Genomic DNA, 27257 nt, shown 5'->3' on the forward strand with positions numbered 1-27257 from the left:
TTCAATAGAAGTTTGGAGAGATGGGAACAGTTTTGAGTCAAGGGGTTTAGAAGACTTCTCAAGGGAACTATAGATGTTCTTTCTCTAGAATTATAGATAAGAAATTTATAAGCAGAAAAAGTAGTTGAAAGAGATTGAGGAAGATTCTAAGCAGACTGAACCAATAAGCAGAGTAATCAAATTAACAATGTTTCTCTTTATCAAATAGTATTTATTCATTTCCAACTGTGGGTTTAAGATTTGTTGCTTAACTTCTACGAGCTCCTCTAGGATTTTTCCTCCTATTACTTTGAAAGTAAAGGGTGATTTCACATAAAGTAGTTAGCACAGTGACTGGCATATGATCAGCACTCAATAAACATTTACTTGTATTTATCATGGCTATTATTTAGTTCAATTCAAAAATATAATAATGCCAAAACTTTGGGGCTTCTTTGGTGCCTCAGACAGTAAAGAATCTGTTTGCAATTAAGGAAACCCAGGTTCAGTCCCTGGGTCAGGAAGAGCCTATGGAGAAGGGAATGGCTATCCATTCCGATATTCTTGCCTAGAGAATACCATGGACAGAGGAGCCTGTTTTATGGAAGTAAATTCTATCAGGATTTTAATATTTGGTGGATGAAATTTTTAGCTAAACTTGTACTAATCTTATGTACATTATTACTACTTTTTCTTTATTCAGTAAAATATGATAGGTGTCATATTTCTCTTATTGAGGTCTTCCTTTCTCAGTATTGAATATCCAACATTCTTACATAGTTTTAATTTTAATGCTAATTTGCTAAGAAAGTATATTGAATCAGTGGGTTAGATAAGGAATTAATAAAAGCCAAAAATATGGTGTTTGAATAAGTTATCATGGCATAGAACATATTTTTAAAATAAATCAATTATTAACCAAAAACATGCATCATAACATTGTTATACTGCATTATGGGGAACTTCTGTGTCTGAAATTGTACCAAGGGATGAAAATGCCTAAGAATAATTTATGGGATAATTTAAATTGCCCAGGTTATATTGATTATCTCTACAGTAGCAAAGTGAGGTACAGACTTCCAGTGCTCTTATTCATATCAGCCATCCCTGACTGGAAAGAAAATAATAAATTTCCTATATGTTTGGTGAAACAATCCTAAATTGTTCCTATTAAAGTCTCTTTCTACAGAGATTAGGTAAGAGACAGTATTTATAGAATTATTGTCATCTTTTGTCAAATGGGATTTGTTATAATAACATGGCCTGCTAGTTCATAAATTATCTCCTGAACTAGTGTTATCTTTGTCCTCTGTCTCTGCGAATGAAAACTCTTTTTACATTGAAATCCTCTGGAGGGGGTAGGGATAAATTGTAAGATTGAAACTGACATGCACATGTCATTTTACATAAGATAGATTACTAATAAGGACCTACTTTATAGCACAGAGAACTCAATACTCTGTAATGGCCTATATGGGAAATAGTCTAAAAAAGAGTGGATATATGTATAATTAATTCACTTTGCTATACACCAGAAACTAACACAATTTATACCTCAATAAAAAGTTTTTAAAAAGAAACCCTCTGGAAATTGATATTAAATGAAATATGACAAAATCAATGTAATCTTGGAAACTTATTTACACATTCTCTGTAGTAGCATTTATGATTTATGAGTCATTTGGCAATTTAGGCAGTATTACATTTATTGTGTTTTGCTCTGTATAGGTTATTAGCATTTCATATATAAAAATCCTTTCTCTCCAATCTAGAATAAATATACTAAGACAAGTGCAAGAAAAACATCAACATAGACAAAACCAATGGAGGGCAAAAACTATGCATTATTCTTTAGATCACCTTTATAGGATGAATAACATCTTCTTTATAGCTTAACATGCAGATATCAAGTCAATGAAATCAGAGAGATATTCAATATATTTATAAAGTTAGGATTACCACCCCCATACACTGTTATGTCTTTCTATTCCAAAACAACTTGACATAATTTTGGGATATGATTTGATTTCTATGACAGTCCTATAATTCTTGTTTGATAGTCATCACAAGTATACACTTTACTTTTATTTCCAAAGAGAAGCTGTGTTTAGGGCTATTACAGAGAACCTCACACAAACATCTGAATTGTTTTCCTTAACCTCCTCAAAAGCTCAAAACTGGGTTGCTTGCATATAACTGCCAGACTCTCTAACAAGAATTTTTGAAGCTGTTGACTCTTTAGTGCATGGATGATTGATATGATAAACCGTAATAGCTCCAATTATATAAATGTATGTTTATGAACTTTTTAAAATGCATACTTTCTATACAATGTACTCTTAACAGCTCCTTCAAAGTTGTTAAGATCTATTGTTTTACAGACTATCTGAGGGTGCTTCCTAATACATAAATCTTCAACTCTTTAACATTGATATTAGTGACAAAAATGGGACATAAAGCTTTTTGTCATTGCAGTTATAGCTTATAATGAAAATAACTTATGTCTTACTTGCATATCACTAATTTGTGGCTTCTCTTTTGCAGTCTTTAAGTGTGTATGTATGTACACAGAGATTGAAGTGCCAGCAAGCAAAATAAAATTAAGCACCTATTCATAACTCTTAAGTAAGTATTGAACACATTTTTATTCAGTACGATAGTTTAGCAATCTGGTTTAAATTTACTTTAATCAAAGGCATATGGCTTTTAAGTTATGCATAATAAAAGTACAATTATTTTAAAATATTTATATAGTTATTTGGCAGTAATATTGTTAAAGATGATTATATAATTTACATTATTTATGTAAATTTTAAGCCATCTGTAAAAGTACAGATGAAACAAAAGTTATGCTTGACAGATAGTTGAAGAAATGTACCTATATAGCAGTCAAATTCCAGATCCGCTTAAGAAGTTGTCATTGGACTGTCCTCATCTAGTGATTAGTTTTGTCACTTTAGTTGAACTCAACAGAGATTTGAGATATGAATCCACATTGCTTATGGATCTTACTCTTAAACATAGCTGTTTACTTAATTTACAGAGATTCACATCATCTAGGAAATAGACTATCCATCAATTGTCTCAACATTTCATGTGTTAGCCTGACAATATGATGTTCTCCTTCCTAGCAAAGTGGTTGCACTTGGATTCTAAAGATGTTTAAATTGTTTTCTTAATTCCTTAATTATATTTCCTACCCTCTCTTCCCACCACTTTCTACCATTCCTTACCACTTGGAAACCAAAATATACCCATTAATAGTATATTTGTCCTTTACCATATACAGTTTATTTAACAGAATTTCTGTTTGACCCCCAAATCAAACATTGTCTTGATGAGATTTCATTATTCAGCTACAAACCTGAGGGTTTCCCATGATCATAGTTCCAAAGAGGGGTTTTGTAAATTGACAAGCTTGGATTTTAATCTCAGTTCTGCCACAGAGAAGTTATTTACCTTTAAATTTACTGTTTGAATCTGTAAAATGCAGAAAATTTTACCTGCTATATCAAGAGGTTGTGAGAATTCACTGAAATCACTTTACTGAATCCTAATCTTACTGAAATAAGTAAAACACCTCACTCTGTGTTGCTATGTGTGGGAAAACATCCTCAATTGGGAAAACACCCCTTATATTTCGCTTAAATTTTGGTATTTAGATACAACATTTTAAGCTACACTACTATGCAACTCCTGTATTTCTGGGTTTGTTTGCTTGTTCAAGGATGCCAAAGCATGTGCTTGCATGAACACTCTTTCCACAAGACAGCAGGCTTCATAGTAGCAGAAGATTTTTCTATTCCTCCCCAGAGACGCTCAGACATTTTTCCTTTTATTGAGGAATAAATAAATGATAATTAGAGTTTCATCAAAAAATAAGGCTTTCTTGTTATAAATCTCTCATTTAGAGATTCAGTTCAGTTTAGTCACTCAGTCGTGTCCGACTCTTTGCGACCCCATGAATTGCAGCACACCAGGCCTTCCTATCCATCACCAAGTCCTGGAGTTCACCCAAACCCATGTCCACCAAGTCATCCAGCCATCTCATCCTCTGTCGTCCCCTTCTCCTCCTGCCCCCAATCCCGCCCAGCATCAGAGTCTTTTCCAATGAGCCTACTCTTCTCATGAGGTGGCCAAAGTATTGGAGTTTCAGCTTTACCATCAGTTCTTCCAAAGAACACCCAGGACTGATCTCCTTTAGAATGGACTGGTTGGATCTCCTTGCAGTCCAAGGGACTCTCAAGAGTCTTCTCCAACATCACAGTTCTAAAGCATCAATTCTTTGGCACTCAGCTCTCTTCACAGTCCAACTCTCACATCCATACATGACCACTGGAAAAACTGTACCCTTGACTAGATGGACCTTTGTTGGCAAAGTAATGTAGAGACATCACTTTTCAATATGATATCTAGGTTGGTCATAACTTTCCTTCCAAAGAGTAAGTATCTTTTAATTTCATGGCTGCAATCACCATCTGCAGTGATTTTGGAGCCCCCCAAAATAAAGTCTGACAGTGTTTCCACTGTTTCCCCATCTATTTCCCATGGAGTGATGGGACTAGATACCATGATGTTAGTTGTCTGAATGTTGAGCTTTAAGCCAGCTTTTTCACTCTCCTCTTTCACTTTCATCAAGAGGCTTTTGAGTTCCTCTTCACTTTCTGCCATAAGGGTGGTGTCATTTGCATATCTGAGGTTATTGATATTTCTCCCAGCAATCTTGATTCTAGCTTGTGCTTCCTCCAGCCCAGCATTTCTCATGATGTACTCTGTATATAAGTTAAATAAGCAGGGTGACAGTATACAGCCTTGATGTCCTCCTTTTCCTGTTTGGAACCAGTCTGTGGTTCCATGTCCAGTTCTAACTGTTGCTTCCTGACCTGCATACAGATTTCTCAAGAGGCAGGTCAGGTGGTCTGCTATTCCCATCTCTTTCAGAATTTTCCACAGTTGATTGTGATCCACACAGTCAAAGGCCTTGACATAGCCAATAAAGGAGAAATAGATGTATTTCTGGAACTCTCTTGCTTTTTCCATGATCCAGCGGACATTGGCAACTTGATCTCTGGTTCCTCTGCCTTTTCTAAAACCAGCTTGAACATCTGGAAGTTCACAGTTCACATATTGCTGAAGCCTGGGTTGGAGAATTTTGAGCATTACTTTACTAGCATGTGAGATGAGTGCAATTGTGCGGTAGTTTGAGCATTCTTTGGCATTGCCTGTCTGTGTGTGTTAATTGGAATTTTGATTCCATTGACTCAAAAATCACAACACATTATTCTGTCATCCTACGACTGTTCTTTTGTTTCACAGCTTAATATCAGAGTAAGAAGGGCCCTTAAATACATAGCCCTGGATCCATATTTTGCAGGTGAGAAAAATTCAGAAAACTGGAAAGGGACATAATCTAAGCACACTGGAAGTGTTATAAACAGATTTGAACTAGGTGATACCTCATTTAATGCATTTTGTCTACCATACAACTTAGTATCAGTGAAAACATTTTCTATTTTATGAACAAATGACCCCATCCCAAGCACAAGCATGCCCTACTCCATCCTCCTGCTAAGAAAAGAGCTTCTGAAACCTCAAGATCAAATGTATGAAAAGACGAAATAAACAAGCAAACAAAAACAAAAAAAGGAAAGACATGCCATACATGTCTACTGCAGACTTTGCTGGCATTCCTTTGGATAAGATCTAGCCCAAATGAAGAATGAATCCAACAGCCACAGTCAGTACAGGACCATACTCTCCCTTAATGGTTGAGGTATTTGAATGTCAATATAGCTGAACATTTTACTGCCAATATCCAGTCTCATGATCAATAATAGGGACAAATCATGATCGATGTCATTATGCTTCCAAATTGACAGTTTGGGAACCTTTCTCTTAAATGGAAACTTTAATAAGGCTATTTATTTTCTCTCTGTTTCTATAAAAAACAAACACAACAACTTTGGACATTTACAGTGACTTATAATAAGTTCTTTTTCTTCTGAAATTGTTACTTCCTTTCTGCCTAATGAATATTTACATGAATTAAAGACAGCAGAGAAACAAAGACGTAAAGTCTCTGCATCTCCCCCAGAATTATTAAGTTAGGGGGAAAACTAAGACTCCAGCATGGAGTACTATACTCTTTCTACAGAACTATACTTTCTAAACACCATTTTGGTTACTTTAATTTTCCATTAGAGACATTAATTGTACCCAAGTATACTTTTTTATGCTTAGTTGGAATGGTGATATTGGTTGCTAGTGACATCAGAACTGCATAATGTCCCTCAAACAACTCATTTTTATTTATGTCTTCAAACAAGGCTCATGAACTTATTTAATGAAAGGCCAGGCAATAACTATTTTAAAGCTATGGATTATATGTTCTCTATCACAACTACTCAACTTAAGAGTTTTACCATAAAAATCATCAATAAACAATGTCTAATGTGGCTCAGGGCCTTCCCTGGTAGTTCAGATGGTAAAGAATCCACCTGCAATGTGGGAGACCTGGGTTGATCCCTTGGTTGGGAAGATCCCCTGGAGGAGGGCATGACAACCCACTCCAGCATTCTTGCCTTGGGAATCCCCATGGACAGAGGAGCCTGGTAGGCTGCAGTTCATAATGTCGCAAAGAGTTGAACATGACTGAGCGAATAAGCACAATGTGGCTCAGATGGTAAAGAATCTTCCTGCAATTCAGGAGACCCAGGTTTGATCCCTGGGTTGGGAAGATCCCCTGGAGAAGGGAATAGACTCCAGTATTCTTGCCTGGAGGATAGCACGGACAGAGGAGCTGGCACGCTACAGTCCCAAAGAGTCAGATATGACTGAGCCCTGAGCACTTTCACTACCAATGAGCATTGTTATAAACCAAAGTCTTTATTTGTGAACAATGAAATGTAAATGTCACTTAGTTTTCACATATCATGAAATATTCTTTTTTGGAATTATTTTATCACTTAGAAATGTAAAAATGACTCTTAGCTTATGGACTGTACCAAAAAGTTGATGAATTTAATTTGGTCTACAGGCCATAGTCCATTCCTGCCTTAGAGCTGCTTAAGGAGCACCTATTGAATAAGGGAGCATTTCTCAAAAGATTGCTTAACAACAATAGTGCCCTATCAGCTGTTATCTTACATTGCTCAAAAGAGATTTTGTCTGGGTAAATTATTTGAAGATTTCATCTATAATTTTATACTTTGATAAAGGTCTAGTATGCTAGATACTCCAAATATATTCCAAGAAAATACAATTTTGATTTATAAACCATAAGTCATCCTTCAACATTTACTTATTCCGTATTTGTTCCTTACTTAATAAGTGCCAGACTAATTCTTGGATAAGCAAGTAACAAGAGAAAAACAACTGCTCTTGGGGGTATTGAAGTCTGCTGCTGCTGCTGCTAAGTCATCTCAGTCGTGTCTGACTCTGTGCGACCCCATAGACGGCAGCCCACCAGGCTCCCCCGTCGCTGGGATTATCCAGGCAAGAACACTGGAGTGGGTTGCCATTTCCTTCTCCAAGGCATGAAAGTGAAAAGTGAAAGTGAAGTCTACTGTTAGATAAATAAATACTTAATTGATTACAATTTCAATAAGAGTCATAAAGACAGGAGTAAGAAAGTGTTATAAGTGTATATAAAAAGTTGATCTAGGATAGTCTGGAGGGTCAGGAAAGCTTTCTGATATGGTAAGGAGTGATATTTAAAATAAATGCTAAGAATGAATATTCTACCAGGCTAAGAGGAAGCAGAGAGTGCATGAGAGGAAATAGTTCATCAAATGGAAAAATATGAAATCACAAAGGAGTTTAGGAAATGTAAAAACTAACCAAGCAGTATACCTATAAAACAAGGGGAAGTCTGGGCAAAAAGTATTAAGCATATGGATAAGTTTAAAAAATGACAGCAAGATCACAAGGGGCAAGGGGAGGGTTGGGAATAGTCTATTATTCGGTATATGTACTATGCATGAAGTTTCACAGTATTTTTTGAAGATAGATATTTTTATTTTTATTATTTTTTTAATCAGGGCCTTTTCAAGTCTATTCACCTTTATTTTTTTCCCTTATCACTTTTTTATTTTTTTTTTTTTTAGCGAAATCACTATTTTTTAAAAGGAATATAATTGATATACCAAGAGAGGAGATAAATGGAATCACACAGAATGCTCAGTAAAACCAGAGAAAGCAGAAAAAGAAGCCTCTGGCAATAATATAAAACAGTTGCAAACATGGTTGATATTAACTTGAATACAGCAATAATAAATTTAAATGTGAATGGCCTAAACAATCAATTAAAATACAAATTTTTATCAAAATACACTTTAAAAGGCCCAACTATACATTGTCTGGAGAAGGCAATGGCATCCCACTCCAGTACTCTTGCCTGAAAAATCCCATGGGTGGAAGAGCCTGGTAGGCTGCAGTCCATGGGATCACGAAGATTCGGACACGACTGAGCGACTTCACTTTCACTTTTCCCTTTCATGCATTGGAGAAGGAAATGGCAACCCACTCCAGTGTTCTTTCCTGGAGAACCCCAGGGACGGGGGAGCCTGGTGGGCTGCCGTCTATGGGGTCACACAGAGTCGGACACGACTGAATTGACTTAGCAGTAGCATACATTGTCTACAAGAAACTTAATTTAAATGTAAAGTCCCTGATACATAAAAATAAAGAGATGGGAAGATATCACACTAACTGTAAACAAAAGCCAATGAAATAGCTTCATTAATTTCAGACAAAACATAATTCAGATTAAGTAAAATTATAAAGGAGAAAGAATGGTACTATTTTAAAGGACTCAATTCTCAGACATAAACATCCATAACACAGGTGTACCTAATGATACGGTATAAAAATGCATAAGGCAAAAACTGATAGATCTCTGAAGAAAAAAAGACAAATTCATTGTTATTAATCGATACATCAAGCAGGAAATAATTCAATAACCATAACATGACCTGACCAACAATAATAATCAAATTGATGTAATTATCATATATGTGCTAAGTTGCTTCAGTCCTGTCTGACTGTTTGCAACCCTTTGAACAGTAGCCTGCCAGGCTCCTCTGTCCATGGGGTTCTCCAGGCAAGAATACTGGAGTGGGTTGCCATGCCCTCATCCAGGGAATCTCTCCAACTCAGGGACTGAACCCCTATCTTTTACATCTCCTGCATTGGCAGGCAGTTTCTTTACCATTAGTGCCACCTGGGAAGCCCCATCATGTATGGGATGCTCCGTCCAATTAAAGCAGGGTATACATTCTTCTGCAGCTTGTATGAAGCATTCACCAATGCAGAACATATTCTGGATCATAAGCCACAGATTCACATAAAAGAATATAAATAATGCAAAATGTATTCTCATACTATAGCTGAATTAAACTAAAAATCAATAACAGAAATAGAGCTGGGAAACTCCAAGTATTTGAAAATAAATGACACTCATCTAATCTGAACCAGTGGATAAAACAAATCTCAAGAAGTTTAGAAAGTATTTTGAATTAAATGCTTGCAGTATGATTCATCAAAATTTGTGGGATGAAGAAAAGGGAGTGCTGAGCTTCCCAGGTGGCTCAGTAGTAAAGAAATCTGTTTCCAAATACAGACATGCTAGACACACCGGTTTGATCCCTGGGTCAGGAAGAGTCCCTGCAGTAGGAAATGGCAACCCAATCCAGTATTCTTGTCTGAAAAATTTCATAGACAGAGGAGCATGGTGGGCTACAGTCATTGGGGTTGTAGCACACATGAAATACATGTAATCTGATAATATACAAAAAATAAAAATGATTTTTTGAAAAACACACCTAAATAATTTTATAATCTCCATATAAAAAATCATGATGTCCGTAGGACTTTTATAACTGGTAAATTCTGTCAAACAATAATGGAAGACGTGAAGACATGATACCAAATCTTCCCATTTCTTCCATGACTGAGCAACTGAACATACACAGCACGAAAACAAGTTAATATTTTCAGATATATAAATCAGAAATGACATAAAAATGAAATCAGTAATGAAAGTTTCTGCATTAAAAAACTAGAGAAAAAAGAGCAAATTAAGGAGAAAGATAACACTATAGCAGAAATTATTGAAATTGGAAAAAAGAAAAAAATACAAAAATCATGACACCAAAATCCAGTTCTTTGAAAGAATTAACAAAGTTGAGATTTTAGCCAGGCTAAACATAGAAAAGAGAATACAGAAAAAATTAAAATATCATAAATGAGAAAAGGGGCATTTTTATGACCTATTCCAGTGGACATTAAAACAATAATGTGAACCATGAACAGTTTAAAGCCCACAAATCTGATAATACACATGAAGCAAAACAACTTTTTGAAAGGCACACCTAAATACTTTTGTAATCTCCATATAAAAAATCATCATGTCCATATGACTTTTGTCACCGGTAAATTCTGTTAAACAAAAAAGGAAGACATGATACCAATTCTTCCCTTTCTTCCAGAAAAATAGAACCAGAGGTAGCACTTCCTAATTCATTCTACAAGTCCAGCATCACTCTACACCAGAGCCAGATAAAGATATTACAAGAAAGGAAAATATAAAACCATAATGACAATCTGCAAATGTTTATGGCAGCTTCATATCACTGCAAACTGGAAGCAACAGTATATTATTCTATAGTTCAATGTATGAGCCAAATGTGGCACATTCTTACAATAAAATATTATTCAATACTGAAAAGAAATGATGTATAACACCATAAGAAGACATGGATGAATAATGACGAACACTTAAAATGTATTAAGGAAAGAAGACAGTATGAAAGGTCTACATAATGTACTGTTCAATTATGGAAAAGGCCAAACTGTATGGAACAATAAACAGGGAATATATGTGAAGGGAGGATTAAATTGGGAAGCACAGTGGATTATCTGTGAATAACCACATGCAGAAGAATGAAATCAAACCTTCATCTTACAATATACACAAAAATTAAATCAAGAAGTATTGAAGAATTGAACATAAGGCCTCAAACTATAAAAATCCTAGGATTTCTTCCAAGAATGTGATAAACTTCTTTATATTAGTCTTGACAAAGTTTTTTGGATTTGACACCCAAAGCAAAGTCAATGAAACCAAAAACAAACGTGGGACTTCATGAAATTAAGAAATTTCTACACAATAAAAGTAAACCATTAACAAAATAACAGACAACCTATGCAATGGAAAAATATTTGCAAATAATATAAGGGATTAACCAGTATAGAGGGTTCTCAAAAAAATTTAGAATTACCATAGGATTCAGTAATTCCACCTCTGGTTATGTATCCAAAAGAAATGAAGACAACATCTTGAAAAACCAACTGCACACATATCTATTGCTGCATTTTTCATAATAGCCATGATATGGAAATAACCTAAATGCCTGTCAATAGACGAATGTATAAATTACCTGTCTAAATACCTAATATAGACACAGACATATATCTCACATATATTTAAATATTACAAATACTTAACCATGAGAAAGAAGGAAATCTTGTCATCTGCTGCAACCTGGATGAAACTTCAATTTCAGTTCAGTTCACTCAGTCATGTCCGACTCTTTGCATTCCCATCACCACAGTATGCCATGACTCCCTGTCCATCACCAACTCCCAGAGTTTACTCAAACTCATTTCCATTGAGTCAGTGATGCCGTCTAACCATCTCATCCTCTGTCGTCCCCTTCTCCTGCTGCCCTCAATTGTTGCCAGCATCAGGGTCTTTTCCAATGAATCAGGTCTTCGCATCAAGTGGCCAAAGTATTGGCTTCAGCTTCAACACCAGTCCTTCAAATGAACACTCAGGGCTGATCTCCTTTAGGATGGATTGGTTGGATCTCCTTGCAGTCCAAGCAAGTCTCAAGAGTCTTCACCAACACCACAGTTCAAAAGCATCCATTCTTCAGTGCTCAGCTTTCTTTATAGTCCAAATCTTACATCCATACATGACTCTTGACTAGACGGACCTTTGTTGGCAAAGTAATGTCTCTGCTTTTTAATATGCTCTCTAGGTTGGTCATAACTTTTCTTCCAAGGGGTAATCATTTTTTAATTTCATGGCTGCAGTCGCCATCTGCAGTGATTGTGGAGCCCCAAAAAACAAAGCCAGCCACTGTTCCCCCATCCATTTGCCATGAAGTGATGGGACCAGACGCCACGATCTTGATTTTCTGAATGTTGAGCTTTAAGCCAACTGTTTCGCTCTCCTCTATCACTTTCATCAAGAGGCTCTTTAGTTCTTCTTCACTTTCTGTCATAAGTGTGGTATCATCTGCATATCTGAGGTTATTGATATTTCTCACAGCACTTTTGATTTCTGGAAGTGCTTCATTCAGCCAATCATTTCTCATGATTTACCCTGAATGTAAATTAAAGAAGCAGGATGACAATATACAGCCTTGACAAACTTCTTTCCCTATTTGGAACCAGTCTGTTGTTCCATGTCAAGTTCTAACTGTTGCCTCCTAACCTACATAAAGATTTCTCAAGAGGCAAGTCAGGTGGGCTGGTATTCCCATCTCTTTCAGAATTTTCCAGTTTATTGTGATTGACACAGTCAAAGGCTTTGGCATAGTCAATAAAACAGAAATAGATGTTTTTTTCTGGAACTCTCTTGCTTTTTTGATGATCCAGCGGATGTTGACAATTTGATCTCTGGTTCCTCTGCTTTTTGTAAAACCAGCTTGAACATCTGGAAGTTCACAGTTCACGTATTGCTGAAGCCTGGCTTGGAGAATCTTGAGAATTACTTTACTAGCTTGTGAGATGAATGCAATTGTGTGGTAGTCTGAGCATTCTTTGGCATTGCCTTTCTTAGGGATTAAAATGAAAACTGACATTTTCCAGTCTTGTGGCCACTGCTGAGTTTTCCAAATTTGCTGGCATATAGAGTGTGGCACTTTCACAGCATTATCTTTTAGGATTTGAAATAGCTCAACTGGAATTCTATCACCTCTACTAGTTTTGTTCATAGTGTTGCTTCCTGAGACCCAATTAACTTCACATTCCAGGATGTCTGGCTCTAGGTGAGTGAACACACCATCGTGATTATCTGGCTCATGAAGATCTTTTTTGCACTATTCTTCTATGTGTTCTTGCCACATCTTCTTAATATCTACTGCTTCTGCTAGGTCCATACCATTTCTGTCATTTATTGAGCCCATCTGTGCATGAAATGTTCCCTTGGTAACTCTAATTTTCTTGAAGAGATCTCTAGTCCTTCCCATTCTATTGTATTCCTCTATTTCTTTGCACTGGTCATTGAGGAAGGCTTTCTTATCTCTTCTTGCTATTCTTTGGAACTCTGCATTTAAATGGGTATATCTTTCCTTTTCTCCTTTGCTTTTTGCTTCTCTTCTTTTCACAGCTATTTGTAAGGCCTCCTGAGACAGCCATTTCACCTTTTTGCATTTCTTTTTCTTGGGTATGGTCTTGATCCCTGTCTGTTGTACAGTGTCACAAACCTCCATCCATAGTTCATCAGGCACGCTGTCTATCAGGTCTAGCCCCTTAAATCTATTTCTCTCTTCCACTGTATAATCATAAGGGACTTGATTTAGGTCATACCTGAATGATATGCTAAGAGAAGTAAAACAGAGAAATTCTGCATGTCATCCCATATATATGAAATCTAATAATAAATTTGTAAAGACTAGAATGTTGGTTTTAGAGGCTAAGAAGATGAGGTTGACCAAAAGCTGTGAGTCTAAGAGTACAAACTCCTAGTATTGGATAAATTTCTGGATCTAATGTGGAAACAGTGACAGATTTTATTTTCTTGGGCTCTAAAATCACTGAAGTGACTGAACTCATAAAATTAAAAGACACTTGCTCCTTGGAAGAAAAGCTATGACAAACCTAGATAGAGTATTAAAAAGCAGAGACATCACTTTGCTGACAAAAGTCCATATAGTCAAAGCTATGGTTTTTCCAGTAATCATCTTGGATGTGAGAATTGGACCATAAAAATGGCTGAGCAACGAAGAATTGCTGCTTTTGAATTGTGCTGGAGAAGACTCTGGAGAGTCTCTTGGACAGCAAGGAGATCAAACCATTCAATCCTAAAAGAAATCAACCCTGAATATTTACTGGGAGGACTGACACTGAAGCTGCATTATTTTGGGCTCCTGATATAAAGATCTGACTCATTGGAAAACACCCTGATGCTGGAAAAGATTGAGGGCAGGAGGGAAAGGAGATGGCAGAGGATGAGTTGGTTGGATAACATCACCGAATCAATGGACACGAGTTTGAGCTGACTTCAGGAGATAGTGAAAGACAGGGAAGCCTGGTATGCTGCAGTTCATGGGGTGGCAAAGAGTTAGTCATGACTTAGGGACTGAACAACAACCAATGTACAGCTTGATGATTACAGTTAATAATCTCTATTATATACTTGGATTTTGTTAAGAGAGTGAATCTTCAGTGTCCTCATTACACACACACACACACACACACACACACACACACAGATTGGTAACTATGTGACATGTTGGAAATTTTAGCTAAAGCTAGCTATGGTTGTAATCATTTTGTAATATACAAGTGTATCAAATCAACACATTTTTCATCTTGTAAAATGTAATGCATTATACAATGTTACATGTCAGTTACATCTCAATAAAGCTGGAAAAGAAACAATTAGACTTTTCAGAACTTAACAGTGCTGTGGGAAATAAGAGAGAAAGACATGTTAAGAAGAAGCGTTCAGGTTCCTACCCTCTTGAAAAACTAGGATTCATTCCAAGGAACATATTTAAAGAGTTCTAGAGATGAGATGAATCATGGTCCTCTTTTGCTTACTTAATTTTCTATTCATAATATTTTGATACTGAGTATATTTATATTTATTAAAAAACATTATATACTAAGCCCTTGAATTTGATATGAATATAATTCAGCAGTTCTCACATTATCAGTATAGTTTCTCCCACTAAGTGCAGTATGAAAGCATTTAATTTAGTAGAATTAAAAATACCTCCTCAAGGAATTTCGTCATGGTCCATTTGCTAAGACTCTGGGCTTTCGCCTCAGAGGGCATGGGTTCAATACATGGGAGGGGAACTAAAATCCCACAATCCTCATGGCATGGCCAAAAACAAAACAAAACAACACAACAGCAAAAATACTAGCCATATCAATATGGGGATGCTAGGAAGTGACAAAACTGTACACAAAATTCATACCTGCACCTAAATAAAAGGAGAAGTTGATTCAGGTTCTACATTTTCAAATTTTCATGAAATAAAAATATCATCCAGCACAAATAGCCCTTGTAGCAGCTACATTTTGGAGAGGTAAACATTTAAATTAAGATGTATTGGAATTGATTATGACCCCAAACTCTCAGTTTAAAGATTGTAAGGAGGATTTAAACTTCCAATTTATATGAATTATCATGACTTACTCTAAAATTTGGCAGGGTGGAGGAGGGGGGATGAATTGCGTTTCAATTTAAGTGCTGACTTACCTTTCTTCAATGAAGTATAAAATGGAATCGTAAAATACATTAACTTAGCTTTTAGTCTCTCAAAGGGTAATCAACTTCATTTATTCATTGACTCTTCTGTCAATATCTAAAGATACTGCTTCAGTGAATATTCCTTTCATCTATATGACTATTTGTGTTTGTGATTATTAAAGACCTAGAATGAGCAGAAATGTTGTGTTAGGTCTTGGAAAGAGATTTCTAATTCCACCATTTACTTTCTTTTAAGAAATGTCTTGAGAAATTCATGCCACTTGCCTGGAGGCAAGCATATCTCAGTCCTGGTGAATTAAGCTCTGAATGAATTGGCCCAATTCCATTATGTTAAGTCTGAGAAATGTTGCCTTTAACCACTGAAAGGTTTATAATTTATTAAAGCTGCATGATCGTACAATTCAGCCCCTTGAAATGGATCTCAGCTTGATTAATTAATTTGGGAAAACATGCTTTCTTGAAATAGAGAAAACACATTCTTTAAAATGCCTAAATTGCTGGTATGTGTGTATTGTGGACATAAAAGAGATAAAATATTGAATATTCCAGTGATAAAGTACATCCTGAAAAATATTTTTATGCAGTCATCTGCACATAGAAAAATATTATTTGTGAAAATATAGGAAAATATACTATGTGCATCTACAAAGGAATGAGACCTTGAGAAAAACTGTAACCATAAAATGACAGTTCTTTGAATGACCCACTAGAATCACTCATGAAAAGGGCTATTTTCCCTGTAGCTCAGATACTTCTAGTTTTATATCAGCCTGATTCTCTAGACCTAGGAAGGAAAAGATGGAAGACAAAGGAAGATGAATGTTGAGAAAAGGAGGGATTCGTTATAAGAAGGTTGGTGGCTTTACCCTCATTAAGTGAAATTGTACTGAGTTCAGGAATGTCTATTAGTTCCAGGACCACCACCATTGGACAAAGTTCAAATCGCTGATGCTTCAGAAAGTTAAATGAGGGGACTTCCCAGGTAGTCAGGTGTTTAAGAATCCACCTACCAATTCAGGGGACACAAGTTCCATTCCTGGTCCTGGAAGATCCAACATGCAGGGGACAACTAAGCCCATGCATCCCAACTACTAAGCCCATGCTGTAGACACCATGCTCCACAACAAGAGAAGCCACCACAGTGAGACGCTCACACAGCAATTAGAGAGTAGCCTCCACTCTCTGCAACTGGAGAAATCCTGCTGCACAGCAGTTAAGATCCAGCTCATTCAAAAAAAAGAGAGAAAAAAAGAAAATTGCATATAAAGTCAGAGTTATCAAATTGCTCTTGAAGTACATGGGAACTTTAATTGGCCTATAGAAATGCTATATACCCAAGAAGATTAAGTGAAGAGAAAATGAGATATTTTAGAAATGTTTCTGAGGGCCAGGGGAAGGTTGTTTTTTGTTTTATGTTTTTCACACTTTTAGTGTTGGGATCAAATTTTTTATGTTGCTGAGAAGGGACAGAGGAAAATGAGAAATTAATCCATGAGAACAAACACCAGTCTTCTCTAAAAAAGTCAAACTGAGCATCTCATCTAATTTCCCAGACTATTATCTCTGCTATCTCAACTTGCTATCTCCACCTCATCATAAACACTTTCTCCCCCATTACCCTGCATGTAAAACACACAAGTGCAGAAATCCAGAAGGGTGCAGTCTCCATTTTGGCTCCAGGGACTGGAGACTGTTTTAGAATAAACATTCAGCAGAAGAGAAATAGTCATAAATTAATAAATAAAGACAAGAAAGAATAATGGATAGGGCCTCCATGGAGGCTCGTGGTAGAAATGGCTCATTATGCTGACCTCGCAAACAAAGAATAAAAATCATAGTGATCCTTAAGACTGACCAAATTGCCCAGACGACATTCTGTTTTCTGTTGCCTACCTTTTCAAGGCTATGAAACCACCAGATTCCTGACCTCTGGCTACATAAACATGGGACTCAACTACAGGCTAAAATTTAACCATCCCTTCAGAAAATTTTTCATTGGCAGGGTATAAGAAAGACCCTGTCAGTAAGGGAGGACACTGGTTCTTCTTAAGGGCCAGTCACCCTCTCATTTCCCTCTAATAAATTTCCCTTTTCCTGACAGCCCAGCTCACTTTTTTTCTCTGCACTTGCCTCACAATAACATGAACACCTATTCTGTTTGTATTAGAACCTTAAGTAAGTCACTTAATTTCTGAGTCTATTTTTTTTCTTTAAAACAGATGTAAACTATATATTTGTTCAAATCTGATTCAAAAACACCTCCAGATTTTTCCATACATTTTACCCTTGTACCATTGCAAAGGAATCCAGTCATGATTTTTTTTTAAAAATCTAGTCATTGAATTAGAGTTTGCATTCTGTCTCAGCATGAAAATCTGTGCACCACACTTTTCTCATTTTGCAACAAGCTCCAATATGCTTCTTTGTCAACACAGAAAACTCATTAAGAATAGAGGCAAATTGGAAGTTACTCTTCATTGTTTCTGAGTGAGAACACACAGACCCAATCCCTAGAAGAACCTCAAATTTACTTGCCAAAAAGTAAGACAATTTACTTGCCAAAAGTAAACTGTCATAAGTTGTGTGCTCACTTGCTATAAACTCATCTGAAGACTTTAAAACAATGAAATACATGAAGCATTTAATTTAAATGATACTTCATCTGTTAATGGTATTTGTGCCAATTTTCAATAGCTTTTGGTAGTGTTAATGTAATTTGATTTCTGAGCAATTAAGCAATGCATTTGGTACTTGCAAAATGATTAATTAGAAACTTTGGACAATATGCCAAAAAGTTAACTTTTCCTTCTTATGTAATTTATTTTCAAAGCATTACAGGAGACTAGTTTATTCAATTTCAGGCTTGGTATTGATCTTAGAGGTTATATAGTCCAACTGACAATTTGATACATAAACCAGGTCTACATTTTCCCAGGTTGCTAGGTGCCCAGTATATTACTGGAGATCAGTGTAGAAGCAACTCCAGAAAGAATGAAGAGACAGAGCCAAAGCAAAAATGACACCCAGTTGTGGATGTGACTGGTGATGGAAGGAAAGTCCAATGCTGTAAAGAGCAATATTATACAGGAACCTGCAGTGTTAGGTCCATGAAACAAGGCAAACTGGAAGTGGTCAAACAGGAGAAGGAAAGCGTGAACATCGACATTTTTGTAATCAATGAACTAAAATGGACTGGAATGGGTGAATTTAACAGAGATGACCATTGTGTCTACTACTTTGGAAAGAATTCCTTAGAAGAAATGGAGTAGCCATTATAGTCAACAAAAGAGTCCAAAATGCAGTACTTGGATGCAATCCCAAAAATGACAAAATGATCTCTGTTCATTTCCAAGGTAGACCATACAATATCACAGTAATCCAAGTCTATGCCTTGAGCAGTAATGCTGAAGAAGCCGAAGTTGAATGGTTCTATGAAGACCTACAGGACCTTCTAGAACTAACGCCCAAAAAAGATGTCCTCTTCATTATGGGGGACTGGAATGCAGAAGCAGGAAGTCAAAAGCTACCTGTATAACAGGCAAAATTGGCCATGGAGTACAAAACAAAGCAGGTCGAAGGCTAACAGTTTCGCCAAAAGAACCCACTGATCGTAGCAAACACAATCTTCCAACAACACAAGAGAAGACTCTACAAAAAGACAGCACCAGATGGTCAATACTGAAATCAGATTGATTCTATTCTTTGCAGCCAACAATGGAGAAGTCTACACAGTCAGCAAAAACAAGACCAGGAGCTGACTGTGGCTCAGATCGAGCTCCTTGTTGCCAAATTCAGACTTAAATTGAAGAAAGTAGGGAAAACCACTAGACCCATCCAGGTATGAAGTAAATCAAATCCCTTACAATTATGCAATAGAAGTGACAAAGATATTCAAGGGATTAGATCTAAAAGACTGCCTGAAGAACTATGGATGGAGGTTTGTGACATTGTACAGGAGGCAGTGATCAAGACCATCCCTAAGAAAAAGAAATACAAAAATGCAAAATGGTTGTCTTACAAGGCCTCACAAATAGCTGAGAAAAGAAGAGAAGCTAAAGGCAAAGGAGAAAAGGAAAGATATACTTGTTTGAATGCAGAGATTCAAAGAATAGCAAGAAGAGATAAGAACGGCTTCCTCAGTGATCAATGCAAAGAAATAGAGGAAAACAATAGAATGAGAAAGACTAGAGATCTCTTCAGGAAGATTAGAGATACCAAGGGAACATTACATGAAAGATAAGCACAATAAAGGACAGAAATGGAATGGACCTAACAGAAGCAAAAGATATTAAGAAAAGGTGGCAAGAATACACAGAACTATGCAAAAAAGACCTTCATGACCCAGATAACCACGATGGTGTGTTCACTCACCTAGAACCAGATAGCCTGAAATGTGAAGACAAGCGGGCCTTAAGAAGCATCACTACAAACAAAGCTAGTGTAGGGAACGGTATTCCAGTTGAGCTCTTTCAAATCCTAAAAGATGACGTTGTTAAAGTGCTAAACTCATTATGCCAACAAATTTGTAAAACTCAGCAGTGGCCACAGGACTGGAAAATGTCATTTTTCATTCCAATCCCAAAGAAACATAATGCCAAAGAATGTTCAAACAACTGCATAATTGTACTCATCTCATAGGCTAGCAAGATAATTCTCAAAATTCTCCAAGCCAGGCTTCAACAGTATGTGAACTGTGAAATTCCAAAAGTTTAAACTGGATTTAGAAAAGGCAGAGGAACCAGAGATCAAATTGCCAACATCCGCAGGATCATCGAAAAAGCAAGAGAGTTCCAGAAAAAACACCTATGTTTACTTCATTGACTATGCCAAAGCCTTTGACTGTGTGGATCACAACAAACTGTGGAAAATTCTTCAAAAGATGGGAATACCATGCCACCTGACCTGCCTCTTGAGAAATATGTTTACAGGTCAGGAAGCAATAGTCAGAACTGGACATAGAACAACCAACTGGTTCCAAATAGGAAAAGGAGTATGACAAGGCTGTATATTGTCACTCTGCTTATTTAACTTATATGCAGAGTACATCATGAGAAATGCCAGGCTGGACAAACACAAGCCAGAATCAAGATTGCCAAGAGAAATATCAGTAACCTCAGATACGCTGATAACATCACTCTTATTGCAGAAAGCGTAGAAGAACTAAAGAGCCTCTCTATGAAATTTAAAGAGGAAAGTGAAAAATTTGGCTTAAATCTCAACATTCAGAAAATGAAGATCATGGAAGCTGGCCCCATAACTTCATAGCAAATAGATGGGGAAACAGTGGGAACACTGACAGACTTTATTTTTTGGCCTCCAAAATCACTGCAGATGGTGACTGCAACCATGAAATTAAAAGCCACTTGCCTCTTGGAAGAAAAAGTATGACCAACCTAGATAGCATATTAAAAAGCAGAGACATTATTTTGCCAACAAAGGTCCATCTAGTCAAGGCTATGGTTTTTCCAGTCGTCATGTAGGGATGTGAGAGTTGGACTATAAAGGTGAGTGCCAAAGAATGGATGCTCTTGAACTGTGGTGTTGGAGAAGACTCTTGAGAGTCCCTTGGATCACAAGGAGATCCAACCAGTCAATCCTAAAGGAAATCAGTCCTGAATATTCATTGGAAGGACTGATACTGTAGCTGTAACTTCAATATTTTGGCCACCCAATGTGAAGAACCAATTCATTGGAAAAGATCCTGATGCTGGGAAAGATTGAAGGCAGGAGGAGAAGGGAACGACAGAGGATAAGATGGTTGGATAGCATCACCGACGCTATGCACATGGGTTTGAGTAAGCTCCGGGGGTTGGTGTTGGACAGTGGAGCCTGGCGCGCTGCAGTCCATGGTTTTGCAAAGAGTCAGACACGACTGAATGACTGAACTGAACTGAACATTTTCCCAAGGAGTTGCTTAAAAAGTTTTACCTTCCAAGGAAGATTAGTCCACTGTTGAAGAGTCTGAACATTGAAACAAACAAACAAAGGAAAGCAACTAAGCCACTTACATTATATATCACCTACAATATTGCAGAAACTCTATTTGATGCTGGAAATGCAATGTTGGTTTAGTCAAAGTTCCTGATCCCAGATAACTTGCAGTCAGTCAAGTAGGAGATTAACAGGTAAAACAGAAAATCATGACTCCAGACACTAAATGTCTGATAGAGGTGTTTGCAGAACACAGTATTAATATAGAGGAGGACGGTGAAGAAAGTTACAGGGTTGAATAAAGGCTTGTCTGAGAGCTGAGGTCTGATCTGAATCTTGATGAAGGATGAATGCCTATTATAACCTAGCGGGATATTTGCAACAGACAATTGAGTATATAGGCTGAAGTTGCAAGGTTTAGAGATCTAGATCTGGGAGTCATTAGCACACAAACAGAACTCAAAATCATAAAAGGGACTGAAACCACTGCATGAATGTGTAGAGAGTGAAGAGGAGTATACCAAGAATGGGGAGACAGTAGACAGAAAAATGGCCTGTGAAGGAGAAGAAATTGTCAGAGGTCTTATCCCTGAAGCTACGTAACATAGAGACTCAGAAGCAGATACTTAGGGCAGCATTAGTCAGGGACACTGAATGTTACTGAAAAAAAAAGTAAACCATCAAAAAACTAGATTAATTCAGGTGTAAAGTTTAAACTGCAAAAGCAAAATGAAAAAGAAAAAGCCAAAATTACATAGTAAATGGGGTTGCTAGTGGAACAGTAAGTGACAAGGCCGGTGGGTAGGGAGGATAAACTTAAATTTCTGAGTTGAAAAGCATATCATTAATTCTAATGTATAGCATAACTACTATAGTTAATAACACAATATCATACAGTTAAAATTTGCTAAGAGAGTAGACTTTATGTTCTCACAAAAACAAACAGAAAAAGTGACTGTGAGAGGTGATGGATGAGCTAATTAACTTGATTGCATGTAATCATTTGACAACGTATGTATGTATGTATGAAATCATCACAGTGTACATCTTAAAACATTCTGGTTTTGTATAATTTATTGGCCATATTAGGGGCACGACTTGGGTGTAGTATAAACCTTAATGATTGAGTTTTCTGTTTCTTTCTTTCTTTTTTTTTTTTTCCTGTAATGCAGTTACCTAAGTTAAGCTTTGATTGCTGAGGCATTTACTTCAAAAAGGGTTCTCTGATATAACAATTATAAATATATATGCACCCAATATAGGAGCACCACAATATGTAAGACAAATGCTAACAAGTATGAAAGGGGAAATCAACAATAACACAATAATAGTGGGAGACTTTAATACCCCACTCACACCTATGGACAGATCAACTAAACAGAAAATTAACAAAGAAACGCAAACTTTAAATGATACATTAGATCAGTTAGACCTAATTGATATCTATAGGACATTTCACCCCAAAACAACGAATTTCACCTTTTTTTCAAGTGCTCATGGAACCTTCTCCAGGATAGACCACATCCTGGGCCATAAATCTAAACTTGATAAATTCAAAAAAATCGAAATCATTCCAAGCATCTTTTCTGACCATAATGCATTAAGATTAGATCTCAATTACAGGAGAAAAACTATTAAAAATTCCAACATATGGAGGTTGAACAACACACTTCTGAATAACCAACAAATCACAGAAGAAATCAAAAAAGAAATCAAAATATGCATAGAAACTAATGAAAATGAAAACACAACAACCCAAAACCTGTGGGACACTATAAAAGCAGTGCTAAGAGGAAAGTTCATAGCAATACAGGCATACCTCAAGAAGCAAGAAAAAAGTCAAATAAACAACCTAACTCTACAACTAAAGCAACTAGAAAAGGAAGAGTTGGAGAACCCCAGAGTTAGTAGAAGGAAAGAAATCTTAAAAATTAGGGCAGAAATAAATGCAAAAGAAACAAAAGAGACCATAGCAAAAATCAACAAAGCCAAAAGCTGGTTCTTTGAAAGGATAAATAAAATTGACAAACCATTAGCCAGACTCATCAAGAAGCAAAGAGAGAAAAATCAAATCAATAAAATTAGAAATGAAAATGGAGAGATCACAACAGACAACACAGAAATACAAAGGATCATAAGAGACTACTATCAGCAGTTGTATGACAATAAAATGGACAACATGGAAGAAATGGACAAATTCTTAGAAAAGTACAATTTTCCAAAACTGAACCAGGAGGAAATAGAAAATCTTAACAGACCCATCACAAGCACGGAAATTGATACTGTAATCAGAAATCTTCCAGCAAACAAAAGCCCAGGTCCAGATGGCTTCACAGCTGAATTCTACCAAAAATTTCGAGAAGAGCTAACACCTATCCTACTCAAACTCTTCCAGAAAATTGCAGAGGAAGGTAAACTTCCAAACTCATTCTATGAGGCCACCATCACCCTAATACCAAAACCTGACAAAGATGTCACAAAAAAAGAAAACTACAGGCCAATATCTCTGATGAACATAGATGCAAAAATCCTCAACAAAATTCTAGCAATCAGAACCCAACAACACATTAAAAAGATCATACACCATGACCAAGTGGGCTTTATCCCAGGGATGCAAGGATTCTTCAATATCCGCAAATCAATCAATGTAATTCACCACATTAACAAATTGAAAAATAAAAACCATATGATTATCTCAATAGATGCAGAGAAGGCCTTTGACAAAATTCAACATCCATTTATGATAAAAACTCTCCAGAAAGCAGGAATAGAAGGAACATACCTCAACATAATAAAAGCTATCTATGACAAACCCACAGCAAACATTATCCTCAATGGTGAAAAATTGAAAGCATTTCCCCTAAAGTCAGGAACAAGACAAGGGTGTCCACTTTCACCGCTACTATTCAACATAGTTCTGGAAGTTTTGGCTACAGCAATCAGAGCAGAAAAAGAAATAAAATAATCCAAATTGGAAAAGAAGAAGTAAAACTCTCACTGTTTGCAGATGACATGATCCTCTACATGGAAAACCCTAAAGACTCCACCAGAAAATTACTAGAGCTCATCAATGAATATAGTAAAGTTGCAGGATATGAAATCAACACACAGAAATCCCTTGCATTCCTATACACGAATAATGAGAAAGTAGAAAAAGAAATTAAGGAAACAATTCCATTCACCATTGCAACAAAAAGAATAAAATACTTAGGAATATATCTACCTAAAGAAACTAAAGACCTATATATAGAAAACTATAAAACACTGATGAAAGAAATCAAAGAGGACACTAATAGATGGAGAAATATACCATGTTCATGGATTGGAAGAATCAATATAGTGAAAATGAGTATACTACCCAAAGCAATTTACAAATTCAATGCAATCCCTATCAAGCTACCAGCCACATTTTTCACAGAACTAGAACAAATAATTTCAAGATTTGTATGGAAATACAAAAAACCTCGAATAGCCAAAGCAATCTTGAGAAAGAAGAATGGAACTGGAGGAATCAACTTGCCTGACTTCAGGCTCTACTACAAAGCCACAGTCATCAAGACAGTATGGTACTGGCACAAAGACAGACATATAGATCAATGGAACAAAATAGAAAGCCCAGAGATAAATCCACACACATATGGACACCTTATCTTTGACAAAGGAGGCAAGAATATACAATGGAGTAAAGACAATCTCTTTAACAAGTGGTGCTGGGAAAACTGGTCAACCACTTGTAAAAGAATGAAACTAGATCACTTTCTAACACCGCACACAAAAATAAACTCAAAATGGATTAAAGATCTAAATGTAAGATCAGAAACTATAAAACTCCTAGAGGAGAACATAGGCAAAACACTCTCAGACATAAATCACAGCAGGATCCTCTATGATCCACCTCCCAGAATGCTGGAAATAAAAGCAAAAATAAACAAATGGGATCTAATTAAAATTAAAAGCTTCTGCACAACAAAGGAAAATATAAGCAAGGTGAAAAGACAGCCTTCTGAATGGGAGAAAATAATAGCGAATGAAGCAACTGACAAACAACTAATCTCAAAAATATACAAGCAACTTATGCAGCTCAACTCCAGAAAAATAAACGACCCTATCAAAAAATGGGCCAAAGAACTAAATAGACATTTCTCCAAAGAAGACACACGGATGGCTAACAAACACATGAAAAGATGCTCAACATCACTCATTATTAGAGAAATGCAAATCAAAACCACAATGAGGTACCACTTCACACCAGTCAGAATGGCTGCGATCCAAAAATCTGCAAGCAATAAATGCTGGAGAGGGTGTGGAGAAAAGGGAACCCTCCTACACTGTTGGTGGGAATGCAAACTAGTGCAGCCACTATGGAGAACAGTGTGGAGATTCCTTAAAAAATTGCAAATAGAACTACCTTATGACCCAGCAATCCCACTTCTGGGCATACACACCGAGGAAACCAGAATTGAAAGAGACACATGTACCCCAATGTTCATCGCAGCACTGTTTATAATAGCCAGGACATGGAAACAACCTAGATGTCCATCAGCAGATGAATGGATAAGAAAGCTGTGGTACATATACACAATGGAGTATTACTCAGCCGTTAAAAAGAATTCATTTGAATCAGTTCTGATGAGATGGATGAAACTGGAGCCGATTATACAGAGTGAAGTAAGCCAGAAAGAAAAACACCAATACAGTATACTAACACATATATATGGAATTTAGGAAGATGGCAATGACGACCCTGTATGCAAGACAGGGAAAGAGACACAGATGTGTATAACGGACTTTTGGACTCAGAGGGAGAGGGAGAGGGTGGGATGATTTGGGAGAATGACATTCTAACATGTATACTATCATGTGAATTGAATCGCCAGTCTATGTCTGACGCAGGATACAGCATGCTTGGGGCTGGTGCGTGGGGATGACCCAGAAAGATGTTATGGGGAGGGAGGTGGGAGGGGGGTTCATGTTTGGGAATGCATGTAAGAATTAAAGATTTTAAAATGTAAAAAATAAAAAACTAAAAAAAAAAAAATAATAAATAAATAAATAAATAAAAAACTACATTTGTAATTGTTTGCTACTTTGGTCCAAATATCACACAATACCATAATTTCTTGTGGTATTTAGCATATACATGTTATTTTTAGAATCACATTTCCCAGTAAAGTTCCTGATTATACCAAATATCACATGTTCCTAATAAATGAGTATTAAAAAAAAATGAGTGTGTTTCCTTACACATTATACTTAAAGGCTGAATTCTCAATTTTTTGTTATGTTGGACTATTCATTCTAACTGTTCTATTATAAAGTCAGTGTTTTTGGTACGATCACTGTGAAAGGTAGACTTGTTTACATGATGATGTAACTAAACAATTATTCAGAGTTCTTATATATATATGTGTATGTGTCCATGGTTTCAAATATTTGTTGTAAGCAACCATAAATGTACCAGTTAGAACTATAAATACATGATACTAGTAAAAAATTTTTTTTAAACCTTAAAAAAAAAAGGGGGGGTTCTCTGAATAAACAGGCTGTCAACCACATGGCTACATAAAGAACCAGGAAATGTCCCCTGCACCGGAATCCTCCCTCCCCTTTACACACACCCAGTATATTTGGTTGTAGAGATCTTGTTTGACTTTAGCAACTGACCATTTGGGATTCTTGTCTTTCTCTAGGCTTTAAATTTCCACTCTCACGTGGGAATTATTCACCAATAAAAAGTGAACCCACAAAACCCTTATGAAACAAAGAAAAGAAAAAGAACATTGCTTATCAACAAGTTCTCAAGGATGATGTCATTAAGGAATTAAGAATGAAAACC

This window comes from Ovis canadensis, chromosome 25 (assembly GCF_042477335.2).
Source record: "Ovis canadensis isolate MfBH-ARS-UI-01 breed Bighorn chromosome 25, ARS-UI_OviCan_v2, whole genome shotgun sequence".
NCBI classification, from domain to species: Eukaryota; Metazoa; Chordata; class Mammalia; order Artiodactyla; family Bovidae; genus Ovis; species Ovis canadensis.